The sequence below is a fragment of the Panulirus ornatus genome, chromosome 9 (assembly GCF_036320965.1).
Source record: "Panulirus ornatus isolate Po-2019 chromosome 9, ASM3632096v1, whole genome shotgun sequence".
Taxonomy (NCBI): Eukaryota; Metazoa; Arthropoda; class Malacostraca; order Decapoda; family Palinuridae; genus Panulirus; species Panulirus ornatus.
The window spans coordinates 44276429-44284726 of record NC_092232.1 but is presented as its reverse complement, the minus strand read 5'-3'; positions in this window follow the sequence as shown (position 1 = coordinate 44284726).

Genomic DNA, 8298 nt, shown 5'->3' with positions numbered 1-8298 from the left:
TCAGCGACGTGTTCCTTCCCCCCCCGCGCGCGCGCGCCTCTGCCATCCGCAGCGCTCCCTGCAGTCAGGACAACACCAAGGACGGAGCAGCAACACTTGTGGTGGAAGACCTGAGGTGGATTCGTGTTGACGTTTCGTAATGCAGACAACATACGTCTGAGTTACGAATGACGAATTCTTGTATGCAGCGGCAGTAGGATGACGAATTCCTGTGTGCTGCAGCGGCAGTAGGAGCCGAGGGTCAGGATAATTAGGGTGAGGAGGCGCTGTGAGTGACAATTGAGGAAGATATAAACTTGTTGACATAACAGAGGAAAGGGCGGGCTAGGCAAATGGATTCCCTCGTAAGTCTTATAATAACAGAGAGTCCAGTCGTCTGTCGCATGACATGTGTTGGCCATTACTGTTGGTGAACTGTTGCATGACGGGTGCGGGCCATTATCTGTTGATGAACGGCCAGGCGGTGAACAGCAGTGTTCAAATGAACATCAGAATATTGTCTACCCTCACACCTCGTACGTGGACGTGAGTACATGTGCCCCCCACACGGACGGACATGAAGATTCTGACTCCACCTCGCCTACAACAACGGACAGGTTCGTGGTTCTCTACCCCCACCCCACGTACACGGACGTGGCCATCCCCACGTACACGGACGTGGCCATCCCCACGTACACGGACGTGACCATCCCCACGTACACGGACGTGGCCATCCCCACGTGCACGGTCGTGGCCATCCCCACGTATATATATATATATCATAGAAACCTCCAACAGCCAGGATCGAACCCGGGACTCCTGTGCAACAGGCGGGAGCACTACCGCTAGGCTATGATCGCCCCTTATAGGGAAATGGCTATTCGAATACTATGTACTCGAATACCCTTCGTCTCGCGTTGGTGAGCAACGGGGTCTACACCGGTCATTTCCCATCAGGCTCACACAGCCAGCAGATAGCATTTTACCGAACCTAACTGTACAACGCGGAGGTATATGAATACGAACAAAGTGCATATGAACGCACACCTTCATTGTACATACAACCCTCCAACGGCCAGGATCGAACCCGGGACCCCTGCGTGACAGGCGGGAGCTAGCGCTATGATCGGAAAATGCTATCTGCTAGCTGTGTAAGCCTGATGGTAAATGACCGGTGTAGACCCCGTTGCTCACCAACGTGAGACGGAGGATATTCGAGTACATAATAAATCCTATGGCCTGGGCAGTCCTAGAGGTTGTTTTAACGGTACTAGAAATCACTCGAGCAGTACTAGGGGCTGTCTGAGAGCTACTGAAGACCTTGATCGCCTGGAAACTCCTAGTACTTGAGGGTACTACCTGGGGGAGTACAAGGGGTTGCCTTGAGGGCACTAGACATCATGTTGTCTAAGGACTACCGAAGGTTGTTTCGTGGTGCTTGTGGGGGCTACATGTGAACTACCAGGGAACTACCGGTTACCTGAGGGAACTAGGAGTCACCCTAGGGTTATCAGAGGTCACAGGGAGATACAAGGAATGACCTGATGTCACCTTACCTAACGGTAATGCCACAAGACAGGTCCATCTGACACTATGGAAGGCATACAGACGACATCTTCACTAACCTTTTTTGGTTCCGTCGACATATTCCACATTTTCTTGAATGATCAACTCCTAATTATGTAGTTTAATGGCGAAACCCACGAGAAGGGTTGGGCTATCAGGCTGAGACAGTGAATCTGGAAGACAAGAAAGAAAAGAAAATAATGTCTTTAGCTACAGTGGTATTTCGTAAAGTACCATCCTCAAGACATATGGCAAAATTTTTTTCTTATGTCCGTATATCTGTGTGTGTGTGTGTGTGTGTGTGTGTGTGTGTGTGTGTGTGTGTGTGTGTTCGCATATTCTCAATGACCTAATTGTGCTGTATGGAGAGAAAGTTTCACTCTAGTGGGGCCTCCATCTCCTGAACATTCTCCACCGTCACACAGCTTCTTAAATCTACGTATGTTGTCTGCATGAAGCATCTCCTCAGTCAGTCTCTTCCATTCGTCCACGACTCTCGTTACTGTTAAAGAATTTCTTTACATATTTCCTTGGTCAAGTAATTCTGATGATATCGTTTGCTGCTCTGACTGTACAACGCACGAAGCATTGTTCACTGTACCATCGCCAGGTGACAGTGAAGTGTACAATCTTGCCATGAATCTTCTCGCTCTAAAAGGAGTTAATAATTTCCCAGCTCCTGTACGATGTTCAGGGGCTTAAGTTCTCCACGTTATAGTTCTGTTTTAGAAACGAAAAAGTTGTGATTAGGTCACTCCTTACTCTTCTTTACTCTTAGGTGGACAAATTCCCTGTAACTCATCTTCTTTAACTCTGGCTCCATTTTTGTTGTCCTCCTCTAGACCTTCTCTATCAGCTCTTTGTGCTTTTTGAGGTGAAGTGAGTAAGGTCAGGAAGCATACTCTAGTTTTGGTCTTGTGTTAGGCACGAACAGCTTGCTGGATATCTCCTTACACACATCACATACCTGAATGCTATACTGACATCTGCCAGCAGACAGTTGGTCTCCTTTATTCTTCCTACGTGGGACTCTGTGGGTAAGTCCTGGAAGATGTCGACTCCCAAGTCCTTCTCAAACACAGACTCCTAAAAGGATACTTCCTGCTATATAATAACCATACTGAGGCATTTTTACACATATACACATCCTTGAATTCCGTCACTTTTTGACATCTTTACTGAACCCCATCTTTAACTCTTAACTTTCTCTCTGTATTTGATGCTTACGATGCCGGTGTGTCTTTACTCCCTCGCTGTACGTCTTGTCGAATGGCCTCTGTCACGTCTGCTGAGCACCATACCCCATTTACCTCATCTTGCCATAGACATTGTCTAGATCTGTGTAGTTCCCAGGATCATACCTCGACCCTGAGTCTGGTTCCATATCTTCTCTTTCTCTCTCTCTTTATTCATCACATAACCAGACTCAAGGATTGAATGATCACATTTCCAGTTGGTGTATCAGATGTGATGTTATCAAGTTTCATGCAGCTGTGTGTGAGGATAATACGGTCTGGTAAAGATGATCCATCAGTCCCTCTGATGCCAGTGTGCTTAGTGTTATGCTGGGGTACGACATTCTCCTTTGTACAATCTGAAAACTTGTGTCTCCATGACTATGTGTTCTCATGAGAATCTATGTTTTCCCCACTCTGTTTCTCTTCAGTTACAATATTTCATTATTAGAATTCTACCATCTTGGAGGAATGTATGTCTTTGCTTCATGAACCATTCTAAATATTGCTTCATTACTATTCGTATCTTTTTTTTCTTGTCATTATTTTTATGAGGAATATTTGCAATTTTTTTTCCTTCAGTTGTTCCTCTCATTATGTGTTATCTGAAGAGGCCATATCCAGTCTCCTCAGGGTAATGAGGCACTGCCTTATTAGCAGGGCCAGACCTCCTCTTCTTGTGTCTTGTGTCCTTCCTTGGTGTCATGTCTCCTCCTGGACAGGTTAGTTAGGTCTGATGTAATCCCCACAACCTCAGTAACATCAAATTTATTTTCATAAATTCATCCTCGAACTCCAGGATCTTTTTTCACTTCATTTACGACTCGTCCAACTGTATTTGTGTACATTGTTCTTAATATGAGACTCTCATCTAAGTCTTCATATTCCCGCCCACTCTGAGGTACTGGCGCGCGTCTATTATCTCTACTAGGCTCTTTTGATATCCCCCTTCTTTATGTCCCGCCCACTCTGAGGTACTGGCGCGCGTCTGTTATCTCTACGAGGCTCTTTCGATATCTCCCGTTTTTATGATCATTTTACCACATTCTTCACTTTTGTGTCTCTTTCCTCTCCTGGTCTATCACCCCCTTGATGACCACTCCAACACATTTTCCTCCTTGCCTGTCAAAGCTTCATCCTGCTTTGCTACCTCTTGGCTACATAGATCTAGACCGAATGTAATCATTCCTGGTCGTCCCCCTCCTGTTTTGACAATGTTTACCAGTTCTTAATTCATTTTGTTTCACAGACTGCATCCGGCATGCCTACAGGCTCCTGTAGTCCTCGAAATGGCATTTCTTTCTCCTCTCGCTCTTCCTTCTCGTCTGGAACGTAATCTTCTTCTCTTCCAGAATATCACCAGCGTAAGCCTCTCGACCTCTAACTTGACTACTGTTTCTTGATTTTGCTACAACCAACTTGTCAACTGATTATCTGCAACGTTGATTCGCCAGCCTCCACATATTTAGCTTTTTCTAAAGAAACTCAATTTTCTGCTATCATGCTCTGATCTCGAATACTCTGCACTTCTTTAAGCTCTCCATACTTATCCTTTTTTTTTCTATATTTGGATATTACTCTCTGTATAGCTGTACTTGATAGTTTTCCATGTATCCCTGTCTCTGTATCACCAGTTATGTGACCCACTGTGTCAGTCAATGCTCGCTGTTTCAGTTCATCAGACCCCGATTTTGCTCCTGTTTCCTGCTCTCTCTTTTCGTTCTGTTATGGAGTCACTTGGCAACGAATATAAAACAGATGAGTGAAGCTTGTTTATTGACTCATCAATGAATGATATACACTTATAATCAAATCTAATTCCATGTCTCTTTAAAAAGCACGCCTGATAGAAAATGTCTGAAATCAGATTCGAAATCAGCGTAAAAAAGTAATGTAAGGTTCACCTATTTTAGTTCGTGGGAAGAAAAGAAAAGATTTGTTAACCAGTCACCCATCTCTCGCCATCCACTTTCACTTTTACTCACATCAGTCTAGAATGCACTTCCTTACACTCGCTCACACACTCCCACAACTGCTTCGGTGGTAGTGCTACCCCTTCCTTAGCTCTTATCCTCTCACCAATTCTTTCTAGGACCACCCCTCTCTAAGACATCTCGCTGGTGTTAGGTCTATGGTGTCTTCAGCTGTGAACACACTTCCGACCTTGTCATTCAGCTCCTCACACACCTTTGCATTATCTTTCTGCCACTGTCCCCCCTTAATCCCTCAGCCTGGTTACCTGCTCTTGAACCAACACTTTGCTCTTCCTGTTTTATGTGTATACGTGTGGGTGTATGGATTTCCTTCACTTTATTTTTTCATTGCCTTTGAGACATCGTAATGAAATTATGTGGCTCTGAGCTGCCACACACACACACACACACACACACACACACACACACACACACACACACACACATACACACCCACCCACCCACACACACACACACACACACACACACACACACACACACACACACAAGTCTAATTTTCTTGGCTGAAAATAAACATCTAAAATCACTTCATGATAAGGAAGTTGACACTGCCTAGATATTTCAGGAGTGTTCTACATCTATTTCGGAAACGCAAACAAACACGAAGATGTTAGTCTAAAGTATATGAACTGTCCATCATCCGTCTGTCCTCACTATTTCCTCATATTTCATCGACTGATGAATTTCTATATTGAATTGTGCTCAGTATTACTAATTAAGAACTTTAATATTTACATTAGTGAAGTATAAACAATACTGTATTTGCCGTAGGCGTCTATATATGTTCTCTGTTCTTCCTCGCCGTTTCCTGAGTTACTGTGTTAGCGCCACTAAGAGACGAAGAAAGGCCACACTTGCTCACATCCATTTTCTACATGTCATTTGTAATGCAACGAAACCACAGCTCCCTATTCTCAACTAGGCTCTACAGATTTTCCCCTGGTTTCCCCTGGCTTCTTAACATGTCTTGGTTTAGTTCAATGACCGCACGTCGCCCCTTGTATACCACATCGCTTCAGTTCATAATATCCAGTGCACGCCTTTCACCCTCCTGCATATTCAGGCCTCGACTGCTCAAAATCTTTTTCACTCCATCCTTCCACCTCCAGTTTTGATTTCCTCGTTCCTTTTTTCCCTCCACTTCTGACACATACATCCTTTCCGTCAAGCTCTCCTCACTCATTCTCTCCACACGACCAAACCATTTCAGCGAACCTTCCTCAGCTCTCTCAACCACGCTCTTCTTATCACCACACCTCTCCATTACCCTTTCATTACTTACTCGATCAAACCACCTCACACCACATATTGTCCTCAAACATTTCATTTCTCAACACATCCACGCTCCTCCTCACAGCCACATCTATAGCCCATACCTTGCAACCATATAACATTGTTGGGATTACTATATCATCAAACATACCCATCTTTGCCCCCCCAGATAACGACCTCTCTTTTCACACATTCTCCAATGCTTCGAGAACCTTCGCCCCATCAATCAACCTGTAAATCACTTTTCCTTCCGTGGTTCCATTCGGTACCATGTCCATTCTTAAGCATCTAAAAAAGCTTCATTTCCTCCAGATTTTTTCCATTCATACTCGCACCACAGCTACCTTGTCCCTCTGCCCTGTTGAACTTAATAACTTCACACACTCTCCCAAACTCGGTCACCAACTTCTGCAGTTTGTTATTCGAATCTGCCACCAGTACTATATCATCAGCAAACATCAGCTAATTCACTCCCCAGGCTCCTTCAACCTCTACCGACTGCATACTCGCTCATCTCTCCAAGACTCTTGCATTTACCTCCCTCACCACTCCAGCCATAAAGAAATTAAACAGCCATGGTGACATCACACACCCCTGCCGCAGACCTACCTTCACCTGCAACAACCTCCACTCCTCTCTCCCTACTCGCTTACACACTTTTGCCCTCACACCCTTCCTTAACTACACCCCTAAGACAGTCCCAAACCAATCTTCCCCTATACCCTTGAGCTTCGTTTCACTCAGAGCCAGAACACCCAGGTTCCTTTCTTCAAACATACTACCTATCTCTCCTTTTTTTCTCATTTGGTTACATCCACACACATTTAGAAACCCCAGTCTGAGCCTTAGAGGAGGATGAGCACTATCCTCTCGGCTGCTTCTGTACCATGTTTAAGAAATTGAAGTACAAGAACATACCTGTCTAGACTGAATATTATGATAGAGTCTATGATATTTTTATCTAATGTTGAATAACATGATACAACTCTCTAAGCGTTGTACCAGTCAGTAGGGTAGCCGTAGGCTGGCATATGCAGGAACAGAGAACATAACTTGCCCACCACAAACACTCTCCTGATGCTGTGCTGTTCCTCATTTCTAGTCTTTTCCACTTTGTCCCAAGTAATTCTTATTGCGTCCCTTGCATGGTATTTGGTAAACACAACCAACTGAATTTTCAAATTTTCAGGTGAGTTTTTTTTTTATAAGAAAGTTTCTCACTGTATAGTTTTTCTTGAATGCAATGTCGTTATCAAATTCCCTGTGTAGTTGGGGCGGTCGTGCGAACGTGTGACACGGTTGTGCTAGAAGGTTTTAGTGCTAGAGGCTTCCATGGCTTTTGAAGATGCCTCATATTCACACAAGCCTCTCTCTCTGGTACAACCCAACCCTCATCCCAGGCCTCTCTCTCTAGTACAACCCAACCCCTATACCCCTCTGAGATACCATGTCCGCTCTCCCTGATAACGAAGTGTTGCTAAACGTAATACATCAAGATTATCAAGACATCGTACACTTCAAGGTAATCCATAAAGTAAATAGTGTCAGTGACTGAAATGGGAAGAATGAACAGATATGCTCAAGAATTAGTATAAAAAAGTAAAGATAGGCGGTGGAATATTTACAACCGTATATCAGAACAGTCAGCTTAGTATCAAAATACTTCCTTGTTATATAATATGGACACAAGATATGGTAGTGTCATAGTGCATTAAGATTTTTAGAAATGGAATCAAATATAAGAAAGCCCCAGGACCATGCATCCTTGACTAGGTCCATAACATGAAAATAACATGAGGGAAACAAAACATGAACCACCAGAGGTCACTAGTTTAAAGAGGCTGTTTGAAAACGATTAGAAAACAGGAGCAGAAGTTAACGCCATCAGAGGTCACCGATTCCAAGAAACGAGCATGTAATTTTACGAGAGAATGTGTGTCCGTACCCCTTGACGTCTGACGGGTGACTGACAAAAGTGTCTATTGTGAGACTTCTTGGCTCTTTCTGCGCGAACGGAAATGAGTCAATTTGTCTCGAATCCAATGACTCTAATGAGTCGATTCGACTTGTTCGGTGTACATTTGTATGTAATTTTGCAGGAACGGTTCACGCCGGAGGAGTCGAATCGATTCGAGTCACACTGAGTCGAGTCATGAGTACGGCCATTTCGCCGTGTGTCATCGAGAGTCATTTGTGTTGAGAGCATCATCACGCAGCTGAAGGATCATCATGCAGCTGAAGGATCTAATATA